The following is a 20,125-nucleotide window of genomic DNA, read 5'->3' as shown; positions in this document are numbered from 1 at the left end:
ATTAAAAAAAACAGTAATGCACTGTCTCAACCAGCTCTGCACATGCTCAGATGCGTACTATCCTCAGTACTGTGTCTAGAGTCAGAGTCACTAGAGCTTGATCAGCTGACCATTTTAAGATTTACTGTTGCTGAATAGAGAAGAAACAGAAATGGCACAGACTGTGCTGATGGAGGACAGATTAAAGAGTGAGAAAAGAAAAGCAGGAGAGGACAAACTCTGCTGCCAGGGAGACCCAAAGGAGTTCAACTTACAAGAACAGTATCTTTTCTAGTTTCAATTCTCTCTGTTCTCCCTCAGCAGCCTGTGAACGTCAGCATTGTAAAGCTTCTGCCAGCCTTCCTCTCTGAGCCAAGACATAAAATATAGGCTGGAAATGTACATATTTTAATTGCAAAAAGTGACCAAGGAGAGGGGGAGAATTTCCAATAAGAAAGTGACTTCATCAAGAAGAAATTGGGGCAATGTTGGAGACTGCTTAAGGAACACACTAATTTTAGTAGTATAATTATCAATATGGAATGAATGCTCTTTTGTTACCGAAGATTAAAGTGATTTTAAAGGTTGTATTTTTATTTATTTTTTTAATAACAAGCATGTCATACATACCAATGGTTTTGCACAGAGCAACCCCTAGCCTCTGCTTTTAGGGTCCCCTGCCGGTGGTCTTGGCTCCTTTCCCCTGTCGAGTGCAAACCAATAGCAAGCCTCTTACTGTGGGGGCACTTGAGTAGGCTAGCTCCTGAGCCAAGAATAGACATTGACATTGAGATGAGGACTGTGCAGGCCAGTCAAGTTCCTCCACCCCAAACCTGCTCCAGCAGACGCCCTCTGACGAAACGCGTAGGGTGGAGTCATACGTCATTACGTCACTTCCCGTTTTTTCGGAGCAAGTGCCGTGGAATGCGGAAACTTCCCGGCTTCCTCTATCACTGATTGTGGACAGCTATAGCCGTGAGTCACTACCTTCGCTTTTTCCCGATTGCCATTCTTACTACACCAAGGGGTTCCCCTTCTCTCTTTTTGTTTCTGAGAAATCAAGAGAGGATTACATCGGAGACACCTCGAAATATTACTTTTGTCCCACGGAATATACTACAAAGCAGGTTGTATGAGAGGTGCGACACCTAGTGGGCACACTGGTGATTGCAACCGAAAATCCTTATACCTGTTTATTGCACTCATCCATTCACTTATATATTTTTTCTGGTGGAATTTTTATGATCACTTTTTCACCAAGAAGAACTCTATCTCATTCATTAATTTAATTTAAATAAATCACTATTATTTTCACTGGTTCTATTACACTGTAAACTATTCAGTTTTTTTTACAATAAAATTCACTATTTATTAATTTCAATTTCTTCAATTTGATTTATTTGTACTATCACTGTTCACTTTATTATTGCACGCCTTTTTTGGGGTTAACAATTGGTCACAGTGTTGACCCACAATCACTAGTGCACTTTATATTTATATCTATTAATTCTACGATAAAAAAAAACCTAATCGTATCACTATTTATTTATTTATTTGTACACTTGGCACTTTATCACCTGTAAGGTAGCGCCGTTTCAATCCTTTGCACATATTTCACTTTCTTAACCCTTAGGGGTTGGTTGTTGGCAGCTTAAACCTTTGTGATAAAGAACATACACATTTACTGAAAATTCCATAGCGCTGGTCACCCCTGCTCATTCTATCCCCAAATTGTTCCCACAGTTATGGGAGCATGAAATTGTCTAAAATGTCTTGGTATGATGACGCCTTAAGAGTCCCCTTCACTGGAACTAAGGGGCCAAGCCCAACCTCTGAAAAACAACCCCAAACTATAATCCCCACTCTACCAAATGATTTGGATCAGTGCACAAAACAAGGTCCATAAAGACACAGATGAGTGAGTTTGGGAAGGAGGAATTTAACTGGCCTGCACAGAGTTCTGACCTCAACCCGATATAACACCTTTGGGATGAATTAGTGTGGAGACTGTGAACCAGCCCTTCTCGTCCAACATCAGTGCCTGACCTCACAAATGCCCTTCTGGAAGAATGGTCAAACATTCCCATAGACACACTCCTAAACCTTGTGGACAGCCTTCCCAGAAGAGTTGAAGCTGTTATAGCTGCAAAGGCTGGGCCAACTCAATATTTAACCCTACGTACTAAGACTGGGATGCCATTAAAGTTAATGTGCATGTAAAGGCAGGCGTCCCAATACTTCTGACAATATAGTGTATATACTGAAAGCATTACAGAATTTGTCTAAAAAACAAACCTTGTTTTTTGTGGATCAATGTATCAGTTTCTGATTTCTCTCCAAATCTTCCTCCTGGGCCTATTTAGCTGTTCTTATGAATGTTTAAGTGGATAAATTATTCTGGACATAGCAAGATAGATGCTAAGAGCTTTTGGAATGGAATCTGGTTTTAATCGAATACCAAATTGCTTGTAATTTCCCACTGGAACTTTCACAATTCTCTGTTGTACTGGCAATGAGGTTAGATTTTTTCCAACCCCAGAAATGATGAAAATGATCAAGTTGGTTGAATTGTTATAAGTATTACTATAAGCAAGTACTCTATTTTCAAAACCTTTCCTGTCTACATTTGGGGGTGCTCACTAGCACTCACTTAGCCATAAAATTGGGAAATGCAGCTGTGTGTGCAGCCACTGCTTCCTCGCAGAGCAGTGGCGGAGCCAGAGGGCTAGCTGGGGTGTCAATTGCCACCCCAGACAAAGACCTTGCCACCCCTGTTGCCACCCCGCTCGCTGAAACATTACACTCTGCTGCACAGCGCAGCGGACAGCCCACACAGTCTCAGCCCGGGTGTACTGTAAACTATCGGCAGTACACCGGCCGATCTGCTGACCCAGTACAGTGATGGGGGAGGAGCTGCAATTCTGATTGGTTGTGATGCTGAATCTGAATGAGAATGGATGTCACAGGAGACACGTGGAGCAGAGAGGGAGCCGAGAGAGACAGCAATGCAGGGGGAACAGAGTGCACAGTGACAGCAAGTAAGTGTCACTGAATCTATTCCCCACCACCACTGCTGATTTAATCCATCCCTAGCCCTGACACCCATCCCATCCATCCCCCCCCCCAGCCCTGACACTCACCCCCCCCCCCTCCCTAGCCCTGACACCCATCCCATCCATCCCCCCCCAGCCCTGACACTCACCCCCCCTCCCTAGCCCTGACACCCATCCCATCCATCCCCCCCCCAGCCCTGACACTCACCCCCCCCTCCCTAGCCCTGACACCCATCCAATCCATCCCCCCCAGCCCTGACACTCACCCCCCCTCCCTAGCCCTGACACCCATCCCATCCATCCCCCCCCCCCCAGCCCTGACACTCACCCCCCCCTCCCTAGCCCTGACACCCATCCAATCCATCCCCCCCAGCCCTGACACTCACCCCCCCTCCCTAGCCCTGACACCCATCCAATCCATCCCCCCCAGCCCTGACACTCACCCCCCTCCCTAGCCCTGACAATCATCCCATCCATCCCCCCCAGCCCTGACACTCACCCCCCCCTCCCTAGCCCTGACACCCATCCCATCCATCCCCCGCAGCCCTGACACTCACCCCCCCCCTCCCTAGCCCTGACACCCATCCCATCCATCCCCCCCAGCCCTGACACTCACCCCCCCCTCCCTAGCCCTGACACCTATCCCATCCATCCCCCCCAGCCCTGACACTCACCCCCCCCTCCCTAGCCCTGACACCCATCCCATCCATCCCCCTAGCCCTGACACCCATCCCATCCATCCCCCTAGCCCTGACACTCATCCCACCCATTCCCACAGCCCTGACACTCATCCCACCCCTCCCTAGCCCTGACACTCATCCCACCCATCCCATCCCCCCAGCCCTGACACTCATCCCACCCATCCCATCCCCCCCAGCCCTGATACTCATCCCATCCATCCCTAGCCCTGACACTCATCACATCCATCCCCAGCCCTGACACTCATCCCATCTGTCCCCAGCCCTGTCACTCATCCCAACCCCTCTCCCCAGCCCTGACACTCATCCCATCCATCCCTAGCCCTGACACTCATCACATCCATCCCCAGCCCTGACACTCATCCCATCTGTCCCCAGCCCTGTCACTCATCCCAACCCCTCTCCCCAGCCCTGACACTCATCCCATCCATCCCTAGCCCTGACACTCATCACATCCATCCCTAGCCCTGACACTCATCACCCCCCCCCCCCAGCACTGCCGCTCATCCCCCTTCCCCACCAGCACTGTCACAATTGCATGCTCCAGGATTCCCATACAGCCACCTGCACACCTGACTAGGAGGGGGTGACATATAAAGGAACCAATTTTCTAACAGCTAAAAGGCTGCAGGTGGAAAATAAAGGGGGTCTATTCCTCTATATGCCACCCCTCCTATCCACCACCTGCTGCCCCAAGCTCTTGTGCCCGCAAAAAAAATGTAAAAAAATAAAATTGTGAAAAAATAAATAAACTGGTAAAAAATAAAATAACTAAAATAAAAAAAATGACACCAGTCGCTGAACTACCAGGGTCCCAAAAGTTGCACTTGTGACCGGGCCCTAGCATTTTGCCAACGGCTGGGGGTCAGGGGGGCCCTTTATGGTGTCTTGCACCCGGGCCCAGAAGGTTCTAGTTACGCCTCTGACTCATTGGCTGTGCTGAACGATAGAGCGTGGGCGCCTCCGCGCCTGCAGCTAGTTCTCCTGACTGTGACTGAGCGGTGAGCAGCAGCGGCGCCGTGAGCAGCTGCACAGCTAACCAATCACGCGTGCCTGCACACCTGATTGGTTCGCTGTGCCGCTACTCACGACGTGATTGGTTCGCTGTGCCGTGCTCACCGCTCGGTCATGAAGAGAACTAGCTGCGGGCCGGGCAGACAAAGACTGAACATGTGGGATGGATGTGTCTGTGTCAGGCTGTGTTCTTCTTCTACCTTAGGACGGTAAGTCTCTCTGGTCTCTTTATTGAAGGGGACATGGCATGCTGGTTACTACATTTATGGGGGAGTACGCTGGTCACTACATTTATGGGGGAGTACGCTGGTCACTACATTTATGGGGGAGTACGCTGGTCACTACATTGATGGGAGGGTACGCTGGTCACTACATTGATGGGAGGGTACGCTGGTCACTACATTGATGGGAGGGTACGCTGGTCACTACATTTATGGGGGAGTACGCTGGTCACTACATTTATGGGGGAGTACGCTGGTCACTACATTTATGGGGGAGTACGCTGGTCACTACATTTATGGGGGAGTACGCTGGTCACTACATTTATGGGGGAGTACGCTGGTCACTACATTGATGGGAGGGTACGCTGGTCACTACATTGATGGGAGGGTACGCTGGTCACTACATTGATGGGAGGGTAAGCTGGTCACTACATTTATGGGGGAGTACGCTGGTCACTACATTTATGGGGGAGTACGCTGGTCACTACATTTATGGGGGAGTACGCTGGTCACTACATTTATAGGGGAGTACGCTGGTCACTACATTTATGGGGGAGTACGCTGGTCACTACATTGATGGGAGGGTACGCTGGTCACTACATTGATGGGAGGGTACGCTGGTCACTACATTGATGGGAGGGTACGCTGGTCACTACATTTATGGGGGAGTACGCTGGTCACTACATTTATGGGGGAGTACGCTGGTCACTACATTTATGGGGGAGTACGCTGGTCACTACATTGATGGGAGGGTACGCTGGTCACTACATTGATGGGAGGGTACGCTGGTCACTACATTGATGGGAGGGTACGCTGGTCACTACATTGATGGGAGGGTACGCTGGTCACTACATTGATGGGGGGCATGCTGGTCACTACATTGATGGGGGGCATGCTGGTCACTACAAAAGGTAGGCAAGAGACTACTACTGTAGTACTGTCTGACTGTACTAGTGACTGAGTAGTGAGAAGTCTGTAAAGGAAAGGGGATCTATGTTATGGGGAACCTGCCCTTGCCCAATGCCTGGTCTGCTGACTGTAAGGGGGATCTATATGGGGGACCTCACCTCACCCTGGCCTGCTGTAAAGGGGGATCTATATGGGGGACCTCACCTCACCCTGGCCTGCTGTAAGGGGGGATGTATATGGGGGACCTCACCTCACCCTGGCCTGCTGTAAGGGGGGATCTATATGGGGACCTCACCTCACCCTGGCCTGCTGTAAGGGGGGATCTATATGGGGACCTCACCTCACCCTGGCCTGCTGTAAGGGGGGATGTATATGGGGGACCTCACCTCACCCTGGCCTGCTGTAAGGGGGGATCTATATGGGGACCTCACCTCACCCTGGCCTGCTGTAAGGGGGGATCTATATGGGGGTCCTCACCCTGGCCTGCTGTAAGGGGGGATCTATATGGGGGACCTCGCCTCACCCTGGCCTGCTGTAAGGGGTTTCTATATGGGGGACCAGGTCCCCCATATAGATCCTACCTTACAGCAGGCCAGGGTGAGGACCTCCATATAGATCCCCCTTACAGCAGGCCAGGGTGAGTTGAGGTCCCGTCCCCCATATAGATCCCCCCGTACAGTGGGCCAGGGTAAGGTGAGGTCCCGTCCCCCATATAGATTCCCCCTACAGCAAGCCAGGGTGAGTTGAGGTCCCGTCCCCCATATTGATCTCCCCCTTTACAGTAGGCCAGGGTGAGGTCCCCTGACCTCACCTCACCCTGGCTTGCTGTAGGGGGAATCTATATGGGGGACGGGACCTCACCTTACCCTGGCCCACTGTACGGGGGAGGTCTATATGGGGGACGTGTTGCTGCTACACTTTTCATTGGTTAAGCTGACACGCATCTCCTTCGTGCTCCAAACGGCTCCAAAACAAAACATAACGCGGCAGCACACACAGGAAACATATTTTTAGTGTAATTGAACACTTTGTATATTGACCCCCCAAAATAATACCTTGCCACCCCTTTGCCACCCCTGTTTTTAAAGTCTAGCTCCGCCACTGTCGCAGAGATGAATGCATGTCTGCATGCAGCACCAACCACATAAAAAACACAAATATATATAAACGTGCAGCGCTAGAAAAATGATTTGTGAAAAATCACTTAAACAATCAAAAAATAGTGAAATAAAGTGATATAAAAGTCCCAAGTGAAGAGCGTGAAGATTAGAATCTAGGGTGATGTGTGTGGTCACAATGGACGCTAGATCCCAGCACCAACAGGAAACAAAAATATGCGCTCACCAGAAGGGCTGGACCCAAAATGCCATATAACAAATGGGTCAGATGGGCTCATAAAGTAACCCATTTGTTATATGGCATTTTGGGTCCAGCCCTTCTGGTGAGCGCATATTTTTGTTTCCTGTTGGTGCTGGGATCTAGCGTCCATTGTGACCACACACATCACCCTGGATTCTAATCTTCTCGCTCTTCACTTGGGACTTTTATATCACTTTATTTCACAATCTTTTGATTGTTTGAGTGATTTTTCACAAATCATTTTTCTAGCGCTGCACGTTTATATATATTCGTTTTTTTCAACTTATGTCAGTTGTGTGTGTTAGCTGCTATTTTTATGGTTAGCGCAGTATATCACATTTATTTTTACATAAAAAACACAAGGGTCAACCCATTTACAAACCACAGGAGTCAGCGCCCATGTCAATTGGATTTAAGGTCAGCACTTCATTCACAGGTCTGCGATTTTTAAGATAGCCCAAACTGAGAGCAGAAAACGTATATAACAAAGGCTAATTGCCACGCTTATGGCACATGAAATACCACTTTGTGTCTTCAGCTTCCATTGCTAAAATTCAGCATACAGTGTGAGTGATGTAGGCAGGTACTCATTGGTCCACATTACTGACTGTTACCTAGTATCAGGAATGTGAAGAGTTGGGCAAAAATGCATTTCCTGTACTAATTGCATGCCAGTTTTTTTACCTCTTAATAATACAATTTTCTCAGTTACGAAGCAGGGTATCATGCCATTATGCAAAGCAAGTGAAACCCCATTTGCACAAATTGGAAATAAGAAACCCGGTGGGAAGAAGACTTATATCAATGTCATGTGACCAGTCTCTGTAAGACATTGCATGAATAGGAACAGGCAGGACCGGTGAATCGAAACCCTCTACCAGCAGATCATGCTTTTTGACATTTTTTGGTGTAAGTCAATTTAAAGTGGATATAAACCCCATTCATGAAATTTGACCTGAGCACATCTATCTGTAGTGTTTACTTATCTCTTTTAAAGCCCTAGGTCCTGTGGCTTTCTCCTGCTCCTTTCTTCTGTTATCAGCATTAAAACTTCTGACAAGTTCTCCATCAACTGAGATAAATCCAAGCTGATTTTTTTATCGGGGTGTATGCATAGAAATAGATTAGCAGACAGCTGGTCTATTCACAGCACAGCTCTTCATGGTTCTTCTTTTTTATGCCTATGTGGAGAGGGGGAGTGTGCCTTTCCTCCAATCAACTGTCTCACAGTGTATGGCAAGAATCCACATCCACAGGTGAATCAGGAAGAGAAAACGCTAAAAGAACATGCACTTTCTAAACAGTGTATAAATCTGAAGATAGCACATATACAAGTAAAACTTATGTAGGGAGATTTGTTTCATCTCTGTGTATCATCTGAGACTGTTCTCATCACCGGTTATATTTGAGGATTTACATCCACACCACACCACACCAGCAGATACTTTTGGACAGCAGTATTGTCAGTCTGGGAGTAAGGTAGTGTTAGACTGGCAGATTTAGATGGACTTGAATAACAAATTAAAGCCGGATTTCAACAAACACTTTATAAGCATTTACAGCAAACCGTTTTTTTTTCCTTTTGGGATAACAGTTTTACATAAATGAATAAAAGCTGATCATTGTAAGCACCCCTGTCAGTGGTAAATGGTTTGTACCAACCCTCTGACTACTACTTTGTCTGGGCAGCTTGGTTTTTGAAAGTAAGTTGAAAAAGCACAGACTTACTGATCTGATTGTCAGGAGAAAATAAAGGAAAACCTAAAAAAGAAAATGCATGCAGCCACCACATCTGAGAATCTGAAGCTACAACTCAATATGTTTTTGTTAATACCGTTTTATTTAGTAGCATCATCTTTTATGGGAAATGTATTTAAACTAGTTTGATGACTCATTGCTTAAACTTCATATTGAGTAAAATTGCACAAAAACTGACAATTACTTTGATGCCTCCAATTTCATTTTATTACTACAAAAAGATGTGTTATTTTTAGTTTAAGTATTTCTGGCAAAGAATGTATTTTTCCTTTCTTTTATGATTATGAACTCTCTGCATTACATCGGAGCCATGCATCCTCACTGGGAATCTGCTTATTTAGAGGAAATAGAACCAAGACAGCCTGTAACAAACTCAATTGTCCATTGGAGGGAGCTCATGAGCTGATTTCATTAAAATATTATTGCTGATTGAGGTTAGTTGAGAAGAACATAAATATACTTAATGCTGAATTGGAATTAGTGCAGGCACTTGCTACATACAGCTGTTGCTGTTTGTTAATGCAATGCAGTTGTGTTTATATTATGCGTGCCTGGCTTCCAATGGCTGGTTAGCTTTCTGTGTTACTCAAGCTAGTGGTGTTATACATAGTCTTGATTTTTTTTTAACTATAAAAAAAGGACTTTTAAAATCATTGCATGTGTTACAAAGGTATTTATAAGTGTTTCTAGTTCTCAGCACCCAGCACAGGCCAGTTGGTAGGTGCATTATTATTAGAGGGAATGCAGTCTTTTCAACCATTGTTAAGATACATGCAAAAGGTACCAGCATGATATAAATAATCTTATTAAAGCGGGATTTCACTCTCTCAATCAGCAATGACTAATGTAATTCTTCTATTGGTGAAGAGTCAAGTCCCTGCGTTTCCAAGCATGCGCGCTGCAAGCTTTGAAAAAGGAGCGCAGCTGCAGCAACACTCGCAACGCGCATGCTCAGAAACACGTCACTTACCGGTGATGTCACAATCCCGCTCCAGCAACGTCTCAAGCCTCGCTTTGGTCAGATCCTCCACCACCGTACAGCCGGCTTCTATATGGAAACCAACAATACTGGATGACACGGTTACCACCCTGCAGGACGCCGCCAACACCAGGGACTTGACTCAGTCTTCACCGATGATTGCATATAGTTGTGCCTGTCTACTTCTACTTCAATGTGAGTCTATATTGTTTTTTTTTGCATTAAACTGGAAAACCTGCACTTAGAAGCGCCTCTCTCTCTTTCATCTCTAATGATATCATACATCCCAGGAGTCATCAGGAGGGGAGGAGAGGAGGAGGGGTTTTCTTAGCTAAGCATACCCTGCTGCCTGCATGCCTGAGCTAAGGGCAGATGTATTGCAGGAAGTACATGCTACTTCATCTCCCCTTTCTCAAAATTGGCCACAACCTAAAATTCTAGTGGATGTTTTTAAAACTGATTTCTCTGCAAAATAAGGCATGAAGACATGGATGGATGAGTTTTCCTTGAAAATAAAAATTCATTAAATAGCATTTTTGGTTTGTGGTGCTCAGAATAAGTGAAGTTCTGCTTTAATGTGTTCTAATATTTTAAAATCCATGGTTCTGTGTACGAATTCTAGTTAATTGTGTACAGCCATATTTGCTTCTAATTTGTTCTGCGTCCTGCTTTGCATTACTACACAACATCTGACATTGCAAACCTAAAATTCAGGGGTTTAATAAACAGGTAATACATTGACTATGTGGTTTACATCTTATCTGAATAGTTATTAACCTGTTGCCGACCCCCCGCCGCCTTTTCACTGTGGCAGGGTGGCTCTCCTGCGCAAAACGACGTAGACCTACGTCGGTTGCGCGCCTGCAGCTAGGGGCGAGCGCAAGCCTCCGGCGGTGCGCTCCCGCCCCCCACTCGGCAGCGGGGAAGCCGATGCACGGGTCAGGTGGCTCCGATTGCTGCCTGACACCCGCGATCGTTCCCCGCTGATATAGAAGAACGGTAGCTGTTGTAAACACAGCTGACCATTCTTCTCCCTGGAATGATCACAGAGCCCCTGTGATCCTTCTATATAGGATCACAGGTCTCTATGGTCATTTCAGAAGCCATGCCCCCCACAGTTGGAATCACTCCCCTAGGCTCACATTTAACCCCTTGATCAAACACAATGTTAACCCCTTCCCTGCCAGTGTCATCATTACAGTAAAAGTGCATATTTTTAGCACTGATTACTGTAGTAATGTCACTGGTCCCCCCAAAAATGTCAGATAGGGGTCCGATCTGTCCGCCACAATGTCGTAGTCCCGCTAAAAATCGCAGATCGCCGCCATTACTAGTAAAAAAAAACAATAAAAATGGCATAAATCTTTCCTGTAGTTAGTAGACACAATAACTTTTGCGCAAACCAATCAAAATATTTTTTACCAAAAATATGTAGCAGAAAACAAATTGGCCTAAAATGTTAAAAAATTTAGATTTTGATTTTGAATGTTATATAGCAGAATGTGAAAAATATTGTTTTTTTTTTAAGAATTGTCGCTCTTTTTATGTTTATAGCGCAAAAAATAAAAATCGCACAGGTGATCAAATACCACCAAAAGAAAGCTCTATTTGTGGGAAAAAAAGGACATACATTTTGTTTAGGTACAGCTTCCCATGACCACGCAATTGTCCGTTAAAATAACGCAGTGCCGAACCGCAAAATATGGCCTGGTCATTAAGGGGGGAAATCTTCCGGTCCAAAAGTGGTTAAAGAAACATTGCCACCTTGCCCATGCAAGGCAATATAACAGCATCTTCTATTAGTGAGCTAGTGTTATTATAGTGGCTAAGCTGAAATTCCTCCAGCACAACCTCTCTCCAACTCTTTATCCCAGAGAAACCCTTAAAATATTTTTCAGGTTTGAGGAAACCCCTACTGAAATTATTTTATCTGCGGTCAAAAGAAAAATGCCTTATTTAAAGTGGTGGTCAAAATACCGCCCCAGACAGCTAACAAGATCACTGGTATCATGCCCCTAGTTCTGCCAAGTGGTGTTGGACACAGAACAGGCATCATCAGATGGAAGGTCACTCAACCACGGCTCAAGGAACCTCTAGCAATCCCTGGGAGAATCCTAGGGTTCCATGGAACCCAGGTTGAGAATAGCAGCTCTATTGGCTTATCTTTATTAGTCTGAATCTGTATTGTTTTATTCTTGCAAGCAAAATACCAAGATATGATGAGATAGAAGGCACCCTACCTACAACAGAAATTTTGCCCAACCTAGGCCTGAATCTATTCTACCTTTCCACAAATCTAGGAACAGTTGTACTCAACTAGCTTTCCTGAGACAAAATACCTCCCAATGCTTACAAAACATAACAAGTACAGTGGAATTCACAGTGTTTCCATGTTTCCATTTCAAGGTAGGCTAATATATATAAGCACCAATTATTAAATCTGACATCTTCTCCTGAAGATTATGGTAAATTCTCAAAACATTTACTTTATCATTTTCACTGTGCAGGCATTCATTTATAAATGAAAATAGACTTAAATCAGTTTAAGTGTTTCCTGCGCTCTTGCCAAGCGTGGTAATTTATGATTTAAGAATAAAGTAAGTTTGACTGATTTGAGTGGCCAACGTTAATAAAGGGAAATCCAAAATTTGCTATAAGTGACTGCACTGGAAGAATGTGTCAGGCTAAATTAAACATGCAGAGGTAGAATAGTTACACATTTAGCAGGTTTCGTAAATCATACCATATTAGATAGAAATCCAAGCAAATATGAAATATACATAGCTGCATGGCTAAAATGCACATGGTCTATATATAGGAGTAGACACACCCTAAAAAGGAGTTGTCATCTAACATTTTTGAGCATTTTTGATTTCAACGAAAACAGGTGTTCTCTGGTTCCTTCAGCTTGCATGTTGGCAACTAGATAACAAAGACAGTAAATTGCACATAAAAGACTGGGCTAAAGCATAGGCAGGTTGCTTGTGAAAATAATGAGCCCCCTACAGTGTCATTCCACAAGTGAAATTGGAGTTGAGAAATACCCAGTAAGGCTCCATTCACGCCTGAGCGTATCATTTTTAGGCATTTTTCGGGCGTTTTCAGGTGTTTTTTTCGGGGGGTTTTTGCAGTTGTTTGGAGGCAGGCATTGACATCTAACAAAAACGCTTGTAATCTGCCAAAAAAGAAGTACTTTTCTGAGCTTTGATCGACAAAACGATCATATGTGAACAGGGGTCATTGAAATGAATGGGATTTTGCTTGTTGGGCGTTTTGAGACTTCAGAGAGGAGCGTTGAGGTGTGAACAGGGCCTTATAGGTAACAGGAAATGGAAAATCAGCAAGAATCCTCTAAAAGATATATTTGTGAATATGCAAAATAAAATCCTAAATGCTTTAGGAGCATAACACCAGAAATTCCAAAAAGAAACACACACATCTATGCAGAATAGAGTCAAAAACAAACAGGAACAAAAAAGGTCTCTGAATAAGAAACAGTTTTATTTAACCAGATATATGAAAAGGAGAAAAAAAAAAAAAAGAGGAAAACGAATTATCCCTCTATCACTGGCAGTAAGAGTATGGTGTAATGGGGGAGCACAATTTGAGATACGTATAACAGTGTAAAATTTGTGTATGTTTTGCAGGTCATTGACCAGGCTTTGACTGTTGCTTTCCTCCATCTGTTCCAGGTTATCTAGTGGCATTTACTGTGTACTAACTCTGCAACCAGATCTGTATAATAGACATTCTTTAAGTGTAGGCATTAAAGTTTGCCCCTCATGAGACTATTAAAAACAAAATTAAACTAACTGCTGTAAGTCATTCATGCACTGTCATGTATAGAAGAGATACATTTTCCCACGTGTAAGTAGTTGAAGTAATCATTTCTCCTTATTGTTTTTACCTAAAGTTACAAACCTTTATAAATGGGCATTTACAGTCTTTTGTAGATTTAGTATAGTTTTTTTTAGCATCAATAGTCTATTCACTCACATGTGGCTTAATACTTCTTTTAGACTTTTTTGTGATGTAAATGAACTGGTTATGGTATCCAAATTGTGCCTTTGTGTATGCCAAATAGTTTAGATGGCTTCTTATTGTTCTGTTAGGAATGATCGGACCATTGTTTTCACCTGACATTCATCCTAGCCATACATTTATCAATCTGATCATTTAATAAAACAACCTGTTTCACATTCTGATAAACTCTATCGACTATTGCTTATTTCTTAACTCCTACACTGATGTGTATTGCCCTTTCGCATAATACGGTATGTTGACTGTTATTTAGCCATTATTACATCTGTAAATAATGTAAAACTTTTTTTTTTTATACTTTGAACATAGATATTGCTGCTGCTAAAGGGTGTCTTCTCAATGCATAAACGTGCAGACTTTGCCAAAACTGTTCGGCAGTTGCTCTGCAAAACCCCTGCAGTTTGGAAGCCCCTGCTAGACCTGCCACACCCTATGTAAACTATGCAAAAATCCAAATCCAAACTTGGTTATACTGTTGTTAGTTATATAGTTATATAATAAATTATATATATATATATATATATATATATATATATATATATATATATACTGTGTATATATATATACATTATATATATATACAGTATATATATATATATATATATATATATATATATATATCACACATATATACACACAAAATATATTACCAACAGTATTGGGACACCTGCCTTTACATGCACATGAACTTTAATGCCATCCCACCATCCCAGTCTTAGTCCGTAGGGTTCAATAATGACCTTTTGCAGCTATAACAGTTTTAGTTCTTTTGGGAAGGCTGTCCACAAGGTTAAGGAGTGTGTCTATAGGAATGTTTGACCACTGATGTTGGAGAGAAGGCCTGACTCACAGTCTGCACTCTAATTCATCCCAAAGCTGTTCTATCCGGTTGAGGTCAGAACTCTGTGCAGGCCAGTCAAGTTCCTCCACCCCAAACTCGCTATTCCGTGTCTTTATGGACCTTGCTTTGTGCATGGGTCCAAATCAGTTAGTGGAGGGGGGATTATGGTGTGGGGTTGTTTTTCAGGGGTTGGGTTTGGCTCCTTAGTTTCAGGGAAGGAAACTCTTAAGGTGTCAGCATACCAAGACATTTTAGACAATTTCATGCTCCCAACTTTGTGGGAACAGTTTGGGGTTGGCATTTCCTGTTCCAATCGACTGTGCGCCATTGCACAAAACAAGGTCCAAAAAGACATGGATGAATGAGTTTGGGGTGGAGGAACTTGACTGGCCTGTACAGAGTCCTGATCTCAACCTAATAGAACACCTTTGGGATGAATTTGAGCGGAGACTGTGAGCCAAGCCTTTTCGTCCAACATCAGTGCCTGACCTCACAAATGCGCTTCTGGAAGAATGGTCAAACATTCGCTTAACCACACTCCTAAACCTTGTGGACAGTCTTCCCAGAAGAGTTGAAGGTGGTATAGCTGCAATGGGTGGGCCAACTCAATATTGAACCCTATGGACTATGAATGGGATACAAGAGAAATGGCCGCACACCAGGCAAAAGCTCCTGATGAAAGGCTTTATTGAACAAGGATGCAAGGAACAGGAAAATGGATGGTAGACATGTTTCACACGACTCACAGGGTGCTTGTTCACTACAGGGTGCTTGTTCACTATCTTGTTCACTACCCAGTGAACAAACACGCTGTGAGTCGTGTGAAACATGTCTACCTTCCATTTTGCTGTACCTTGCATCCTTGTTCAATAAAGCCTTTCGTCGTGAGCTATTGCCTGGTGTGCGGCCATTTCTCTTGTATCCTGTCTGCGGTGGCGTTCCGAGGTCCTGCACCCAAGGCTGGCTGTGAAGTTCCAAACTGCCTGAGCGGTGTACATCTCTTTCTCTGTGTCTTGACTATGAATGGGATGCCATTAAAGTTCATGTGCGTGTAAGGCAGTAAGCCCCAATGTAGTGTGTGTGTGTGTGTGTGTGTATATATATATATATATATATATATATATATATATATATACAGTATATGTATATATATATATATATATATATATATATATATATATATATATACATACACACATACACACACAAAAAATAAGTACATAAATGAAAAAGAATAGTTTTCACAATCACTTTATAAACTTTTCAGCAGCAGTCATTGTATAAAATGTATAGCATTAAAAATGAAGTATTGAGAGAAATATAAAAACAGTCATCCTTTTATGTGCAAAAGCACTGTGATCCAATTTTTTTTCCTGCAGTTAAGAGCTGACTTATTTAGCTACCAATAAAGGTGCAAATCTAGCAGGTATGTGTCAAGAAATTCCAACACCTTTAAAAAATATGTGCTAGGTAGTGTTATGGGAGTTATACTGTTATTCTGTATTTCACAAGCAATTTTTGTCTTTGTTAAGGACAGTAGCATTCACTGTTTTATACATATGATCTGAAAAACACCGGACAACTGCCAATTTTTAAGAACAACATTGGTGTTTTTAAAATGAAAGGATTACTTAGAATTAAGTTTAAATCCAAAAAAAGGTGCGATTGACATCTTATGCTCTTATAAGAGAGACTGGTGAGGTACATAATTCTGAGACCAAAATGTCAGACACAGTAATTGTTTGAGTTCACAGTAAGATTTGGTATAAACTCCTTTGTTTTTTTAGTTACTAATTGTATATGCCATACTTATATGGCTGTTTTGGTTTTTGGCTCGACTTTTTTCCATGATTATTGATCACAACGTATTGCAATAATCTATTGTATACTTCTGATCATCTTGAGATAAATTAGCTATTTAGTAAATGGTTTCTAAAGTAGGTCTTACAACATTTGGCCTAAAAATTAGCTAGTTTAAGTCTTCTGCATCTCAAAAATTAAATATATAATTTCATCATGACAGATTTTATATTGGGAAATACTAATTTCCAACGTATTTTACTACAATTAGGAACAAATGATCATTATTCAGTTGTCATAATAGGAATGGGAAAAATAAGGTGGACCTTAATCCCTGCTCCTCTCCAAAACCTATCATTGGCTAAATACCTAGTATGCCATTGATGACCCATTTCTAGTTGTCAAACTGATCCTCTGGTTTACAATACTAAGTCAGTGATCTGGAACCAGTATGCAGCCTGTGAATTCACAATATTTGATCTGAATACTTCATCCAGGTCAGTGACTTAGGCAACTAAAATTTTTAGGAGGAACTCAGCAATGGTGATGGTGACCTGTATAGTTATCTTGATTACCTGCTGGCTCATTTCATTGTTTTAATATATTTTAGGTTAGGATATCTCTTCAGTAAAAGTAATGCATCGTATGACTTAAAGATTTGCTTTAACGGTCAGTTAGCAATTTAGTAATCTGTGAATGTCCATCTAAAACTGGTAATTTTTTCAAACTCTCCAGACAAACATATGCTAACATCTACTTTAAAAAGTGGCCATGTTTGAGTGTACAGTAATTAGGATGTGGTGCGGGTCTTGTAAGCAGAGGGCTATGTTTGCTTAGGTGCTCAATATAATAAGGTGATCAAAATTTTAAAAAGCATGCTATCAGTTTTTTTTGGCATCCACCCAATACTGGTACTTACGTAGATGTTTATGAATGTTTGTTATGAACATTAGACCACTAGGTTCTTAGAGAAGAGACTGGTATTAAAGTAAATAGTTTATTGCCCCCTGTAGAATTCTGCAGAACATGCTATTATGTTATAAAGTAGTATAATATAGCTGTAAGAGAAAATAATATCTATAGGAAACTATTTTAACCTACAACAGTGTATAGGAAAAACATTCAGATTTTCCCTTTTCGGGTCTCCTGAGGATGCACTGATGATGCTCTAGGGACCATTGCATTCCCATCCAATTCTACCACACTCCCAAAATACAAATGTCAAAGTTTTAATGTCTTCGGAAATTTGAGTAATTCAAATAGTATTTTAGATGATCTCATTTTAATAGGTGCATGCATGCAAATATTTGGAATGACTGTATGCTCTGGCTCTAAATAGCATAATTAAGTGTAAAACAACTGTATGAAATGTAAAGATGGTTAATACAATGGCAGATAAATGAAGAGCAAGTAAAACTGAAACAGCTGAGAGTCATCACATGCCGTGAAAACCAAGCTGTGTCACTCAGTCAGATTTATTTTTTGCTTTTTTGTCTGTCTGGGAAAAAAATCTGTCTTTTTGCTTACTTACTTTCAGTGAAAGGAAGCCAATGTACATAGATCATATAATGTTCAAAGTATGAACATTTGTTCATTTCTGTTCCACCAAGCATACCAAATGGTGCAAATACCATAATTCTTTTTTTAAAAAAATGGCCATGACTAGGCCATGGCAGTCAGAGAACGGAACATAAGATAAGTGGAAAATACTTTTTTTATGTGAATTGGTGGTGATACCTATTGTTAGTTAAGCACCTGTTAAAGGAAAGAAATCTCCTTACCGGCAGAATTACATATGCCTAAATAACTGATGTTATGTGAAGAGCACATGACATGAGAATGAACATCTCATAAGCTATCTCAGTGCCTCATTTAGCTTATATAATGATATATCACTGGTTTCGGAAAATGATGCAAGAACATGGATCACAGAGGAGGCAAAAGTAACATATCCCTAAAGGAATAAAGTTTGGGGGGAATTTGGTAACAACCTCAAGCTCCTACCAACTAGGCCTTTCAGTATCCTGCTAATGGTCTCCTACAAATGCTTTCCATTCCAGTCATATGGTTCCTTCACTTTCTTGAGGCTGTCATAGTATCTAATCACAGACACAATTCATGGTAAATGATTATTACAGCTGTTCACAAGAGGAGGAGAAAATTAAATTAGTAAAATGTGTAGCACATGGAATTGTTCAAGCTGGATGAATACACAGTGGGAAGAAATTGGGGGCCCTGTTATAAGAGCTGGGCATGCCAAAAAGACATGGATCTTACACACTGGTGGTACAGATACAGTATAACCTCTAAGAGGCCTATTTTGCTATAATTTTTATGGGAAATATAATTCATGACAGTCTTATTTGTTTATAAAGCTACTCTGGGCAATGTCCTAATTTGTTTAGATTGTGCGATGATCTTCTATCTTTAAAATACCTGCAGATGCTACTGACCAAGGCTTGTCAAGTGGAGAAGCAGATTGAAAGGTTGGAAAACCTTCCAACTATTATGACGTCTCAGATGTCCAAGAACAGTTAAATTATTGCTGAACGTGGCCTTAAGTTCCCTATCCAAAATAAAATTGAAGAATGTACAATCTACCCCACTCAGCATGAACAGTGTCTGAACATGCCAACAAACCATTGTAGCCATTCTGCAGAATCGGTGGGCTCCATACACATATATTTTTTAAGCAGAACAGGTTTGACTGTCACATGGAATGAGACACATCAAGTGCACTGAGAAGCTACTTATCTTAGATATACTGTATACCTCCAAAACCACATGTGCCTCATTTGGAGTACCTTGTGTGCTCCAAATAAACAATGTCATAGGAAGAAGCATATTTACTGTCCTCAGCAGGAAGTCAGATGTGCAGGCACAGCTGACAGCTATCTGGTTTATAGAGATCATCTTTAAAGAAAACTTCTGTTAAAGTGAATATAGAGATTACCCTACAGTTGTGCTCATAAGTTTACATGGGCAGCTTTACCATCTGAGAAGATAAAGAGCCTCATCCACAAATACCACAAAAGACTTATAGCTGTCATTGATGTTAAAGGGGGCAATACAGGGTATTAAGAACTGGGGTATTTAAACTTTTGATCAGGGTCATTTGGGTAGCTTCTGTTTTCATTATGATTTAAAAAGAGTAAACACAGTTGATTGATAATAAATGGCTTCAGTTTTGTGTTATCATTCATAGTCTTGGAAAAATGGCCAAGAAATCATAAATTCTGCCAGGGTATGTAAACTTATGAGCACAACTGCATGTAACCACCCCCTCCCAAATCCATTGGAACCTGCCTCAAATTAAAGGCTGAGGTGAAAAAACTTTATCTTAGTTATATCTCTCAGGGGCTTCGGTGGTGAGATGTTCAAGTTCCCAGTTCTCCATGTGATTTCTAGCTTGTAACTCTTCCTGACAGTCTCACTACTATTTCTACCCTAAGAGGAGTCTTTATGCTACATCT

The 20,125-nt window shown here is 42.3% G+C and overlaps 1 protein-coding gene across 1 annotated transcript in view; it reads right to left on the bottom strand.

Moving 5' to 3' along the window:
• The window catches only part of COL26A1 (collagen type XXVI alpha 1 chain), a 580,192-nt gene that overhangs the window by 65,675 nt on the left and 494,392 nt on the right, over window positions 1-20,125 (bottom strand). The gene's annotated exons all lie outside the window — the stretch shown is intronic.

The sequence above is a fragment of the Pelophylax lessonae genome (genome assembly GCF_965119305.1).
Source record: "Pelophylax lessonae genome assembly, chromosome: 2".
NCBI classification, from domain to species: domain Eukaryota; kingdom Metazoa; phylum Chordata; class Amphibia; order Anura; family Ranidae; genus Pelophylax; species Pelophylax lessonae.
The sequence above is the reverse complement of the archived record's forward strand: the minus strand, read 5'-3'. Positions and strand labels throughout refer to the sequence as shown.